Source organism: Pinus tabuliformis, chromosome 6, assembly GCF_031772625.1.
Source record: "Pinus tabuliformis cultivar Carrire ecotype Pingquan chromosome 6, CPIR1, whole genome shotgun sequence".
In the NCBI taxonomy this organism is placed as follows: Eukaryota; Viridiplantae; Streptophyta; class Pinopsida; order Pinales; family Pinaceae; genus Pinus; species Pinus tabuliformis.
Window position 1 is genome coordinate 1,106,989,938 of NC_142292.1, and position 15,184 is coordinate 1,107,005,121.

General features: G+C 39.3%; 1 protein-coding gene and 1 pseudogene across 1 annotated transcript in view; one reads left to right on the forward strand and one right to left on the reverse strand.

Moving 5' to 3' along the window:
• Window positions 1-15,184, reverse strand: part of GRV2 (DNAJ heat shock N-terminal domain-containing protein) — a 466,773-nt gene that overhangs the window by 185,775 nt on the left and 265,814 nt on the right. The window lies entirely within an intron of this gene.
• Window positions 1-15,184, forward strand: part of LOC149262781 (putative glutamyl endopeptidase, chloroplastic) — a 37,205-nt pseudogene that overhangs the window by 18,493 nt on the left and 3,528 nt on the right.

The window sequence follows — 15,184 nt, forward strand, 5'->3', positions numbered from 1 at the left end:
TAACAACAGAGGTCCAATGGATAACAGGAAGGATTCCCAACTTGATCTTGCAGATTTAGGTGAAAGCTAGCAAATTTATCAGCTTGAAAATAGGGAAATAGATAGACTGAATAGGAATGAAACCTAAAATATCTAGTGACAATAAACAGAACCAATTGAAGATTTATTTATTCTGCCAAATACTGACTATAACCAATGTTGATTGGAGTAGAGAAGTAACCGTTCTGCTTGTCTAAATGCTAAGACTAGCAGACGAACACAGAAGAGTGCCAGTTTAGCAGAATATTAGTTTATTTAACTATTTACTAAAGTCAGACTTAGGAAAAATTAAAAATTCCTAAGTTAACTTATGATTTAATCTAAGCCACTGATCATAATTTAATCTCAGCCGTTGAGAGGGATATTAGGGTTGAGATTGAAATTATAAGAGGAGATGGAGTGAGTTAGTGGCAAGTCTGTTTTGCACAAGCAGTGTTTGTCAGATCAGTGAAGGACCCGAGGGTTCAGCAGATTGCAATGATTCAGGATAAGAGAAGAAATTGAGTAAGGGCCAAGTTCTTATAGCCCCAGCTGCTGGAGAGAGGATTTGTGCTTGCACGTGTGCACAGTTTAGCTAATCTACGCAGGGATTTCATAGATCTAGTGTGCAGGCAAGGTGATCAATTCATCTTAGAGGATTGATCAATCGTTCTTGTGATAAAAGGGAAGTTTTTCCCTTGTATTCTCAAAAGAAAATCCTTTGTTGAAGAAGAATAATAAAAGACACATAGCGTTGCAGGTTTTCCCCGGAGTTGGGGTTGAATGGGTATATCTTGTGTTTTTTGTGTTGATGTGTTTGTCTTCTGATTTATTTTTTCCGTTGTGCATATTAAGCTAGAAACTTAGTGTATTTGTGATTTAGTTTCCAGAGTATCAGTTGTTTATGTTTCTGGGTTCTTACATTGAGAAATTGCAAAACAGTTTATTGGGTTTGAAGGGAATCTAACAACCAAATCTTATCAGAGGTCTATTATTGGGATTGTTGCCACTAAATCTAGCAGGCCTTATGAGGAGACTAACAAGGCAAGGGCCAAAAACTGCAAAAACTGGAGTAAAAATACTCAAGCAATTATCATAAAAGATATATATATTATTAATAATGAATGATTGATGGTTTACAGAGTGAGAGGCCCTGGCTTAAATACAGTCCTAGGTACCTCTTGGTGAAAGAGTAATTAATTTTTATATAACAATGCCTTCCTCCCAAAAACATGCTTTGTCCTCAAAGCATTCGTAACAACGGATGTTGTTGACGAAATGCTCCAGTCTCCCAAGAAGCTTCTTCTTTTGCTAAAACCTTCCACTTGATCAAGTATTCTTTGATTATTCGTGATCGCAGCTTCCTTTCCCTACTGGATATGATACCTTCTGGCTCTAGAATGACCCTTTCTTTGTCATCTAAAGTCGGAAGTATTGTCTGCGGTGATTGATGTTCACCAAGTGCCTTTTTGAGGCAAGTTACATGGAAGACGTTGTGAACACAACTTTTATCAAGAAGGCTTAAATTGTATGCGACCTGGCTGATCTTTTTGTTGATTTGATATGGTCCATAAAACCTTGGTGCCCATTTATTTTATCCTTTTTGTTTTAAGGACAGTTGCTTGTATGGTTGAAGTTTGACAAATACCCATTCTCCAACTTCAAATTCTCTCTTTGTTCTGTTTTGGTCAGCTTGCTGCTTCATACAGTTTCTTGCATTATTTAGATTTTCTTTTAGAGTTTGGACAACTTTTTGGGTTTCTTCTAACTGGTTTTTAACAGCTGGTAGTTTCATTTGGACGATAGCAAGGTCCTTCCATTTCGGAGGTCCGTACCCGTACAGAGCTTGAAATTGAGTCATTTTAGTTGAAGTGTGGTAAGTAGAATTGTACCACCATTCAGCAACGTGTAACCATTGAATCCACTTATTTTGTTTGTCTATGGCATAACAACGTAGGTAGGCTTTCAAACATTTATTGACAACCTCTGTTTGACCATCTATTTGAGGGTGGTAAGCAGAACTCATGTTGAGGTAGGTTCCTATATGATTGAAAAATTCCTTCCAAAAATTACCCTTAAATTTGGCATCTCTATTGCTCACAATCACCTTGGGAAATCCATGTAATTTGTAAACATTTTTGCAAAATATGTCAGCGATTTGTTTTGCTGGGTCTATTTTCCTAATCGCAATAAATTGAGCATACTTGGTGAGTCTGTCAACTATTACAAGAATTTTATCCTTGTCGTCAGACACAGGTAAACCTTCAATAAATTCCATTGATATTTCTTCCCATTTCTAATTCGAGATGTTGCAGAGATGAAGTAGTCCGGGTGTCACAATACTTTCATTTTTATTCCTCTAGCATTTATCGCATTCGGCTACATATTTTTGAATATCCTTACTCATGCCCTTCCAAAAGAATGGCTGGCGTGCATTATAGTAGGTTTTAAAAAATCCTACATGTTCGGTTGACATTGAGTCATGTGACTCCTTGAGAACCTTGATTTTAAATTTGGAAACGCATTCAGATAGATTCTTCCTTTGTACCATAGAATATCGTTCTTCCATTCAAATTTTGAATTCTGAGGAAGGTTATTGATTATAGCAATTGTTTCTAGGTCTTTTGCATATTCACTTCGAATCTCATTAAGCCATTCAGGCACAACCACTGAAACTGCACGTAATGATGGTTTTTCATCTTTCCTTGACAACGCATCAGCTACTACGTTATCTTTCCCTTTCTTATGTAATATATCCATGTCAAATGTAGCGATTTTTTCTATCCATTTTTGTTATTCTATAGATAGCATTTTCTACTGGAGGAGATGTTGAAGACTATTATGATTTGTTCGTATTAAGAACTTACTTCCTAAGAGATATTGTCTCCATTTGGCTAATGTGTGCATAATAGCAAGCATTTCCTTGTTGTGTGTAGACTAAAGACATTCGTGCTTATTGAGCTTTCTGCTTTCAAACACGATTGGGTGACCATCCTACATTAGTACTGCTCCTATGCGAAAACCCGAAGCATCACATTCAATTATAAATGGCTTTGAGAAGTCTGAAGTTGCCAATACAGGGGCATTAGATATAACCCCCTTCAAGTCTTCAAAACACTTTTTTGATTCGTGGTTCCCTTGAAATGAGTTCTACTTAAGAAGGTTCGATAGGGGTGCGGTTATATGGGCATAGTTTTTAATAAATATTCGATAATACTCAGTTAATCCTAAGAATCCTCTTAGCTTGGAGATATTAACTGGTTTGGGTCGTTCCCTTATAGCCTTGATCTTGTTAGGATCTACTTTAACTCCTTCCTTGGATATTATATGTCCGAGATATTCTACTTCTTCCTTCCCAAAAGTGCATTTGGACTTCTTGGCATAGAATTGATGCTCTTCCAACATAGTAAGAACTTTCTCCAAATGTTGTAGGTGCTCCTTCCAAGTTTTACTGTAAATTAAAATGTCATCAAAGAACACTAACACAAACTTCCTTAGATATGGACGAAATAGCTCGTTCATAGTAGCTTGGAATGTTGTCGATGCATTGGTTAAACCGAAAGGCATTACTTTAAACTCGTAATGACCTTCATGTGTTCGGAATGCAGTTTTTGCTACATCTTCCAATCTTATTTTGATTTGGTAATATCCTGACCTTAGGTCCAATTTGGAGAAGTATTTAGCACCATGTAGTTCATCCAACATTTCATCGATAAAAGGAATTGGAAACTTGTTTTTAATTGTTATTTTGTTTAGCCCTCAATAATCGACACATAATCTGAACGATCCATCCTTCTTTCGAACTAATACAACTGGAGCAGCATACAGACTTCTACTTTTTGAGATGATGCCACACTCTAAAAGATCCTGGTCTAATCTCTCAATTTCAGTTTTTTGATGATGTGGATATCGATATGGTTTGATGTTGATGGGATTTGATCTTGCTTTGACTTCTATTGTATGCTCGATTTCTCTTTTAGGCGGCACCTTCATTGGCAGGTCTTGGAATACTTTTTCATGTTTTTGAATCACCTCCTGTACTTCTGGCGATTCTTCATTGATCATATTTGAAGTTAACATTTCTAATTAATGACATTGTACTACATAAGCTGGTGCTCCCTTCCAAATCATTTTCATCATCTGGGACAATGATACAATTTGGTTTTTAGGTGGCTGGAACCCATTTAATTTGTATTTCTGCCCTTCCCATTTAAATTTTATAAATTTCATTTGATGGTTAGCAAAGTAAGTACTGAGGGTTTGTAGCCATTCGACACCTAAGACCCCATCCACTCCACCTAATCGTACAGTGTAGAACGGGGGTTCTAAATTAAAGTATTGAAACTGCAATTTGACTTTATGGCATTTCCCTACGTTTTTTATTTTTTTACCGTCAGCTACCATAACCTTCATGTTGGGCATGGGAAATGACAAAATGTTGAGTCTCTTCGCCACGGTTGAGTCCAAAAAATTGTGGGTGCTATCGGTATCGATCAGAACCATCACATTGTTCTTCTTGATATATCCTTTTAACTTTAATGTCTGGGGTTGTGATATACCTGTCATAGTTGATAATGATACTTGCGGAATGCTCTCATCATCTAGTTCTGGAGAAAATTTTGGGGCATCTTCGATTTCTTCTACATCTAATTCATCACTGCCTGAATCATTAGTTGCTTCACATTTATACGGGTTCTTGGTCTCTTTTCCTTTAGCGCACCTATGTTTAGGACCCCACTTTTCACCACAACATTTGCACTTGCCCTATTTCATTCTTTGCATTTCCACGTTAGTTTTGTCTCCTTCACGAAGATGTGGTGGAACATATTTTGTATTATCCGTGTTCGCAGACTGGGGAAATCTTCGTCTCGAATATACTCTTTCAGCCTTTGACCACAACATCTTTTCAAATTTCTTTTCAGCAACTTTTTCTTTTTGTCTTACTACTTCTATCGAGGTAATGTCATGAACCTCAAGTTTTGCTTGTAGATGGGGTTTAAGTCCCGAGGTGTACAATTGAATGAAAAGAGTTTCTGATAATCCAGGTACTCATGTTGCTAAAGTCTCCTATTTTCGAGTGTATTCATCCACATCTCCCTTTTGTTGTAATCTGATGAGCGTTGAGAAGAATTCTTCTTCCTTGACACCTTGGAACCTTTTAAAGAATGCATTTTTGAAATTCCTCCAATTGATCGCAAGTGTTGTCTTTTTCCACCACATACACCAATTATATGCTTCGCCTTCCATTTTCATGGAAGCATGCCTAATCTTTTCGTCATCATTGTCAATACCATAAATCTTGAAATATTCTTCTGCTTTATTGAACCAACAGTGTTTTTTTAGATTCGGCCAGCTCGGAACTGACTCGGCCGAGTTGGTCCGAGTCAAAGCCTCACTGGATCAACTCGGTTTGTGAACTGGTTCAGCCAGCTGGGTTATTACCGAGCCGGCTCGGTAATAACCCAGCCGGTTCGGCCAAGTCCGAGCCTACTCGGCCGGGTTGGAGACGACTGTATAAAAGTGATATTTATGTTTATGACAATATGGCTTGACAGCGATATAAAAGTGATGCATGGTTATGATGTATGGTCAGTGATCCATGGAAGTGATGCTTGGGCAGTGACTATAATGCAAAGGTTGAGGTATGGCAGTCATGTTTCTCTTTTGAGGTGTGATACAAATTGATATGGCATTGACCTTGTTAAGATAACAATGACCTTGACACATGATTGAGTGTCCTTGAAACTTAGTAGTAGGTCAATCATCCATGACTTGGCATGGCAATGATACATAGGGCAGTAATCTTGTATGTAACAGAAATCTTGTAATATAGCAGCAACCTTGTGATATGACAGTGATCTTGGCAGTAATTTGTATGATATGTAATGACAAGTATGACAGTATTGTGTGATTAGACTTGACAATGAAATGTAATGGCAGTCACCTTGATATATGACAGTGCCCTTGATATTTGACAGTGCTCTTGATATGACAGTGCCCTAGACATATAGCAGTGACCTAGTATATGACAGTCATCTCTATGTAATCTTGAAATGATATGACATCAATGAATGGCTTGTCCCTTTGACTTCATAGTGATAACAGTAACCCCATATACGATGGTCACCTTGTTATATGACAGTCAACTTGGCGTATCTAATTAGACTGTTGAAATTTTCTGACTATACCAACTTGGTAGTTGATTGCACATCTAGGGATAGATCAACAATGGTTGGATACTTAGATTGTCTTGAAGTTTGCATTGAAGGATATGATAGTGAAGGTGTATTATGCTACAACTAGGGTTTGCGTAGGGTTTGTTCTACAGGTTGAGATGACGAGCCAAAACAACGAAATTGTTGATACTAGATAGCAGTATTTGAGCATTGATAACAAGTTGCTAGGGTTTACATGTTGAGCAAAGCTAATGTTGTGTTTGGAAACATGAATGAAAATCTTTAAAATTATGTTTTTTTATAAAAAAAACAAATATTTAATGTATTTTTTACAATGACCGAGTCAGTGAAATCGACCCAGCCAAGTCGATACCGAGTCGGAGTCGAAGTCGGAGTTGACCCTCGGCTGAGTCGGAGTCGCAGTCGAAGTTTTAAAACATTGGAACCAAGCAACACTGCATTTTTCATTACCGTCAAATTTGGATAGCTCAAGTTTTGCTCTTCATTGATATGTCACTATCGGCGGAGCGAAGAAGGGGTATTGATTTGAAAACAACATATTGGTGTATGGATTCCAGAGCTGCCTATTTTCAAAATTTGTGTTACTATTTCCTTGATTAGGTGTGGAAGATGACTTTGGAGACTCGAGCTTCTCATGTGAGTTTGACGAGTTTGATGAATCTGGAGAATTGAGATGTTGAGTAGCTTCATTATTCTGGGGTATTTGATTGGGTGTAATCTTCATAGTGTTACAACTACAAGTTAACATCACCATCGCTTTATCCACTTTAACTGAAAGATCTGCTTGCTCCCTTTTAATTTCATTCTTGTTCTCCTCAAGTTGACTCTCTATTCTCTTCGTTGTGTCTTGGAGCGCTTCCATTGTTTCGTCATGTCTGGTCACCTTAGCCTCAAGATCTACCAATTTTTTACAACAACATCGAATAGGTATGGCGTGATGTATATTTATCCAGCGTTAACTTTTTTTGTTTAATTTGACCCTTTTTTATAGTTTTTTTAACTAATTATAATATAGTTATATATGAATAATATATGACCTTATTATAATAAAGTTATATATCGATAATATATGAATTTATTATATAACTATAATTTGATATAGTTTTTTTTGGTATATAAAAACTATGGGCTAACGAAATGGTGAAATGAAACCTGACTATTGAAGGTTATGACGACAGTCACAAGGTGGGCACTGCGACAACGAAAGGAACGACAGGGTAGGAATAACAATAACGGGAGAAAGATGGTGTTCACTACGGAGAGGAACGATTTAGCATGATCTTGAAAACCCTAGCCAGAAGACTGGACCAAGCTCTGATACCAGATGGAGTAAAAATACTCAGCAATTATCATAAAAGACATATATTATTAATAATGAATGGTTGATGGTTTACAGAGTGAGAGGCCCTGGCTTAAATAGATCCCTAGGTGCCTCTTGGTGAATGGGCATGATCTTTGATCACGCCCTTTGCGTTAATTAAACTATTAGTTACAAAGTAATTAATTTTTATATAACAAAAACAATGAGGGAGATCGCCACTATCACCTCAGCAATCTTCCTCCTACTCTAGTGGAATTTGACCACAAGGGAGGCTTCCCAGTGCTCAACTATAAGGATATTCTAAGTTATAGGGTTCAAGGTGATGAAAATATGGACTAGGTGAAGCACTTTATGATGGACAAACACTCAATTCTTCTTGATAAGGAATAGTGTATCATACACCTAGACTATATAAAGACTTGCATGATCTAGGGTTTACCGAAACATCGTCGATCATATCGTACGACCTTTTGCAATTCTGAAATGCTATACGGTACAGCTGAGGCCGTTTTGGCAAAAAATTGTGACATTTCGGCGAGTTAAGATGTTTCAAGCACACTCAAGTGACCAAGAAGGCCATGGGTCCCTTCTATGGCCCAAAAACGCTTAATTAAACATTTTTGGTAAAGTTGATTTCACTCCTAGGTTAATTTCATTAAAAAAAATCACACATATGGCTCTCTCTTGTTGTTCTTGATATTAGCGGTGATTCAAGCGGAACTTGAAGTACTAGTAGGATTGCCTCTTCTACTGAACAAGCATCTTGTTGTATTTTTGTTGATGAGGATGAGGATTGTTATGATTACTATTATGTGGTCAACATTTGTCTTTAGTTCATTTTTTATTTCAGTTAGCCTCATGTAAAAACACTGATTTTGGAACCTTCAATATACAGCCTCATCTATAGAGGCTAATTTTGGATTTTTGCACCATGTAATCATCTATGAGAATTAATATAGACTTGGTTTTCCTTCTAAAATGTCATTTATGTGTCTCATTCTTTCTTTTCTTATAGGATAATGTGTTATTAACTTACTTGTAATTAATATATATGATGTTTCCCCTATCAATTCATCTATTGACTATTTTAGACCTCCTAATTTATAGGAACCTTGAAGAATCGACATCTCCAAGTGGCATGGCCTATAAGGGATTGAGGCAGCTCCTTTAATGTCATTCCTCCCAATCTGATCTTTTTCAGAACTGTGAGGTCTCCAAAGAGTACCTCCAGAGAACCGAGGTTAGTTATGGTGTCTGGGAGGTGGGCTATATTATAGCAGTTCAACAAATTTAAGTGCATAAGTGATCCGAGTTGACTCAACTCCCGCATTTAGCCAAGAGCTTTTACTTCCTTGATGTTGTTAGAATTGCATCAAAAAGAGCATAAAGGAACATATATGCATGTTGTAAAGAAAAGGGAACATGACATGAATCAGCAACATAAAACACAAGACGTTGATAACGAAGTTCGTCCAAGAGGGACTATGTCTTCGGGCCCCGGTGTCAAGATGGTGTAGGTTGCTGCATTAAGTGCTGGAAAGAGTGATGATGTACATGCATGTGTTTTATCTATCGTGCAAGGAATATGCCCTCAACCAGGAGTGGCTCCATGAGATGTTCCGCTGCAGGAACTCTCATTAACAAAAGGAATCCTATCAGCGTGACATAATTTCATGTATGATAATAATGAGCATCCCACCAACATGGCATCAAAGGGATCTCAATTCAAACATACATGGCAACAAAGGGATCTCAATCAAAACATGACAATAAGTACATCTCACATCAAGAACAAAACAAGATCCCACATCAAACACCAAACAGGGATCTATACAGCACAATGCATCTCATGCAAAGAGACAAAGAAGTACATGATCACACTACATATACCTCACATCAAGGAGTTATCTTAAGAAGAGGATGATAAACTGTTGGTGTTAGCGCTTGAAATTTCACCTCAGGCTGAAAAAGGTAAACTCCAAGGCAACATCAAACCACTTAGCCTCGTAGCTAGCCCTACGGGGCAAGAGAGGGCTCTCTCCGGTCTATCTCGATAAAGATATTCAATGGGTGAGATAACCAATAAGGAAACACTGATTTTAGGCTAGTAAACTGATAAAAGAGTTTGTTTTGGGATTTTTAGGGTTTTGGTGGAAAATTGGGGAAAGGCAATTTTTGGTGCGGGGACTGGACACAGTTTTCGCAGGGGGTTCTTTGAGGCAAGGTAGGAGACTGTATTGATGCCTTTGAAAGATTTGGATGGATGAGAATGACTAGTGAGGAGCTAAGGAGAGCAAGCAATCACCTTGAATTCTCCTTAAACAGCTGAAAACATTGATATTAAGCAAACTTAAAGGCAGAGCACAGCAACCATGAATTCTACCTTAACACTTCATTTGCCTAATTTGCAGAAGAAAAAGTAAGAAGATGATTCACATAACAAACTTACAAGTACAAAGAGAAACACACCATCAATACATGTAACCACAGGAATCCCAAAAAGGACTGCAAAACCCTGGTCTTTCTTCCTTTGCCAAAATTGCAGAGATACAATCAATAATACAATAGAGCTTTCTCCCTCAACAGTCCAACCATGAAAATGACCAAGAAAGTACATAATATAGGCAATCTAACATCTTTCCTTGCCTCTAGGGGTCGAGCTCATCCTTCTAGGAGCTGTTTCAACCAATTCTAAACTGAGCACTAAAATCTAGGCAGTCAAAACAACTTGCCTCTATAAGCTAGGAAACCAATTCATTCATTAAATGTTTGTTATTTCATGAATGAATCTTCTAGAATAGGTAAATAAGTGTCATATCAACATGAAAATACACTAATTACATCAAAGAGGGTGAAAAATCCCATCCCAAGTCAAAACAGGCCAAAGTTGGACGAATTCCTGAGCTGTAGGTGAAAAATTGTGAAAATTTCCCAATAGGTCGCGCCCTAATCCTAATAGGTCGCGCTTCTTTGGAGCTCCGTTTGAGGCACTTCCAGTTGTCCAAATGAGGCAAAAGTGGGCTTGTTGGAAAGGTCCGGATGTCTACTTTCCAACCCAAGAGGAATTTCTGAATTTGGTGGCCATTTGCCCCTCCAAAATTACAATCTCCCAAGACTGCTCCCTATTTGTCAAAAAGGTGGCAGAAAGTCAATTTTTGCATGTTTTTTGACCTTCTGGAGGCTCAAAACTTGATGAAATCTCTTGGTAATTGCTGAGCAGGTGTATCTTTGCATGACAAATCCAGAAATGTTGAGTTTTCCTAAAATGAAGTTGCCCATTGAATAGGTCGCGCGCGCCGCGCGACCTATCAGGGAGAAAAACCTGTTTTTTGCCCAAAAATTCATAAGTGACCAAAAATGCTCAAAAATTTTTGAAATTTGTGTTGTAGTGAGGTCATTTAATATCATGCTCCTTCAAGGAAGCCTCAGCCAAGATGTGGAGGGGATCGGGCCTTTTTCGTCGTTTTAGTGCCTTGGCCAACCGCCCTTGAATCACCTTCATTTTCGCCTTGCATACGTGCATTCGGGCCCAATAGTGGTTTTTCATATTTCGGAGCAGGTCCTTATCTTTGTTGGCCTTAGCCAGCAGCCTCTCCAAATGAGCATTGACCCGGAGAAGCATAGCCTCTCGCTCAACGGGTACCAAATCACCGGGTCTCTTTCGAGCCAAGTTGCGGTCCTCATGAATCCTCCGCAACTCATCAAGAGTGTGCTCCTCCTCAAGTTGCTTGTTGCGCTGCTCTAAATATGTGATCGTCCATTGTGCTCCTTCCAATCTTCGCTGCAATGAATCATTTTCAGCTCTTAGGTGCTGAATGATCTCCTTTGACTCTAGGCTAGGAGAACTGATATCAAGGTCAACAATCTCTATATCTGGAACACCTGATGGCCCCTCATCAATCCTGGGTTGTTTGCCCCTCTCTGATACCTGTGCTGCTGTCGGCGACGAGGCCCCTTCCACCTGGTGTGGAGATAACACTCGTGGTGTTGATGAAGAAGGCGAGACCCCTTCCGCCTGGTGTGGAGATAATACTCGCCTAGCTGATGCAAATAAGGCTCTGTGGCCTCTCTGATAAGTGACCAATGGAGGAGAGCTGACATGTCTGGTCTCGGGACTATCATGCTGTTGTGAAGGCCCTCCCTCCTCATGAACAACCTCAGGGGGATATGATGCTGATGCTGTGAAAAAATCCCGAGAGATAAAATTCTCCCATGGGATACCCTGCTGAGCCAACTGATGCATGACCACAAGCTGATCAAACCATAATGATAAATGCTCCTATGTTGCTGTGCTGGGCTCCTTCTCTGCACCAAGGGCACCATCCTCTCAATATCCCGGCACATGAACCATGGTATGTTCATCATTCGTACCCGTGTGAAATGCATCAACAAGCGAATATGGTACGAATACACATATGCAAACCTGCGCTCACAGGTGAAATAGAGCATGATGAGCCTCATCATGGGAGCATACTCATCCCTTAAAAATCTGAAAGGAAACATACCAGTTATGGACCTCATGTGGACAGGTTTAACGAAGGGCTCATAATAAAATCTTTCCAACACTTTGCGTTTGTTCCACTCTTCTCCCACATTTGGTATTCATGTTGCTTGAGCAATGCTTTCAAATGACAATATAAAATCCACCCCTGCAAGATTTACATGCCCATCGTGCAGATGCAAAACAAACAAGTGAGCCAACTCCCTATGATGCTGAATTTGAGAAATCCTCTCGCAAAATTCATAACAAGAGAGGTAGCGGAAACATGTGACCGCAAGTGGACAAGCCTGCAAATCGGTCAAAGAGGTGGGCTCCTCCCTCTTATGGTGTCCACTCTTACCACCCCTGTGAGGCCTCCTTTGTATCTCAATTTCTGGTGTTGACTCACGGTCATCACTTTGCTCATAGTCGGTTTCGGTTTCTGACATGGTTTCAGGAGCAAAGTGGCTGAAATGTACTGCTGCTTCTGCTCAAATGACCTGTTGTTTTTCCCTGTTTGTAATGCTGCTTCAAGGGGACAAATAACACAAGGGAGATGTTAGGGAAGGGAGACTTCTAGGGGAATTAGGGAAAATACATGAAAAAGGGAATTAAGGGAAGGAATAATGACTTATACAACATCATATCATTATCATTGCAAAGGTTTTATGGGAAGTAGAGTTTAGGGTTATATTATTGATTTTTAGGAATAGGGGTAGGGTTTTAGGGCTTTTGATATTTTGGTAGGGAGATTAGGTAGAAATGATATAGGAGGTGGTAAAGAGAAGTGGGGAAAAAGTGGGGTGACAAGGATGACCTTGAAACAGCAAACAAACCATAGTTCTACAAGCATTTTGACATTTTTAAAGCAAATATACATGAACCTCTCATTTCAACTTGATGGCATTAAAACACATTTCCCATGCTCATTTTCTTTATCAAGCAAAATACTTTGATGATCAGAGGCCTACCTGCAATCTTGAAGAATTTTGGGGTCGTTTGGGAGTTTACTGGCGATTTTTGTAGATGAATTCCCAACAGGTCGCGCGCAGGTGCTGACAGGTCGCGCGCGCTCAACAGGTCGCGCCAGTGTATTTTCCTAACTGAATGAACCCCCCTGACAGGTCGCGCGCACCCAACAGGTCGCGCGCAGGTATTGACAGGTCGCGCGCGGGCTCTGCTTGCAAATTTTGCTCAATTTCTCTCCAAATCGCTCTTCACTATTGCTTTGAGGCAAATGATGATCAAATAGAGGGAGAGAGGGGCTTTATAGGCTTGATTTAAATTAATTTCTCCTCAAACCCTCTTTCTAATGTTTTTAACTTGACACTTTTTCAAAATTTAAATGCTGTTGACTTTATGGTTTCCTTTTGTCCTGAAATTGTTTGAACTGATGCTTTGTCTTGAAAATTTTTGTAGGGATAGCTTCTGAGGAATCTTGGCAAAGGGGACCAGGGCTGCATGTTGTCTTTTGAAAACTTTTGAATTTTTACAATTTTTTACAAAAATGAGAAAAAAGACCTTGTCTTTAAAAACAGGGTTTTTAAATCCAAGGTTAAAATTAGTTGTACAAGATGAAATCTTTGAAGAAATCTTTGAAGAAAAACTTTGATAGTCATCCCTCTGGCCTGCTGGGCATTTATTGACCTTTAAAGACATGACCTCAAAGACAAATTGGACCTAAACCCTAGACCTAGGACTTTGACAAGACAAGGAACCTTGAAAGAATTTATAGACTGAAACAACTTGATCCAGCAGTGCCAAGAGGGGAATAAAGACACCAGCTCCTCCATCAGGGTTATGGCATGCCTAATGGAATGCAATGAAATGACACTGATGAGACACCTACTTATGCAAATGCAAAGAGTTTTGATCGCTGATGGAGGGCTACTAGACCAACTCTAACAGTTGGATCTGGTTGTACCATCAATCTCGCGGCGTCGAATATCATGGAAATGACTGCTCGCACATTGAATGCTGACCCTTGCACTCCACTTTTGAAAAGTGGCCGAAAAATGGAATGATCAAATGGAAAATCTGATTACACCATTAGATTCGTGGCATCGAATTCTGAATTCTGACAAAGTGAAAATTTGGGGCTATAGGAATCTTTTAGATTCCCCCTAGATTCCTCAAAGATTCCCTCCTTCGAGTCATCTAAAGATCTACTGCTCAAATCAAAATCCTGATCTTGCCATTGAGATCCTTGTGAAATTTTGAGAAGAATGAGTATGAAGTTGGCTGCATTTTGACTTTGGCGAATTTCAGCCTCCAAGGAATCTGGAAGATTCCCTCAAGATTCTCAAAGATTCTCCTCCGCTAGGAATCTACAAATCTGCGGCTCAAAAGGTGAATCCAACCTCGCCATTGCGTTCCTTGCGAAAATTTGAAAAAAATGATTGTAAACTTGATTACATTCTGATAAAATGAATTTTTACCTCCCCTAAGAATCTTTGGGCATCAAAGAATATTTTGCCTCGAAATACGTGCAAATCATGGTTCTGCCTTAGCTCTGCAAATCATGGTTCCATTGTACAGAACTTCGTTCGCGACACCTCCGTCTCGTTGGCTCTCTCTCTGCCGTTCTGTTATGCCTTCGTTCTCCTCTCCATGAAAATAAAATTTGGGTTTACATAAGATAAAGGTGGCGGAAATTACAATGAAGCGCCATGGCACGATGGTTAGGGTGCAGGTAATAAGGCGGGCAGGGCGGGGGATCAAATCCCGCCCCTGCCAAAAATACATGTAACGGTTTTGTTTTGTTTTAAAAAAATGGTGCGTTGTTTGTTTTGATTTAACATGGCATGTTTTCCATTGGAGCAGAGTTTGTTGCGGGGCCACTGGCCGTGGGTTCAACTCCCACTAGGTTCGTTTTATGTTAAATATATATATTTAATACATGGTGAAGTGGGGTGGCGGGGGTGGTGGCCATCCACCTTTTTAATTTTTTTTTATTTTTTTTGTTATTTTTAAAATGAATGAACATTTTAAATTCACTGGAAAATAAGGGTTATTGGGCAAACTAAGTACGCCACAATTTCGCCCACCTAGCGGCCGGATTCCGATGACCGCTGCCTGTGCAATTTGTAGGTCCATTAACCCTGCCACTTGGCAAAGTCAACCCTGAACTTTCACTGGCTCTATCTCCCTCATACGAGCTCGGATTTG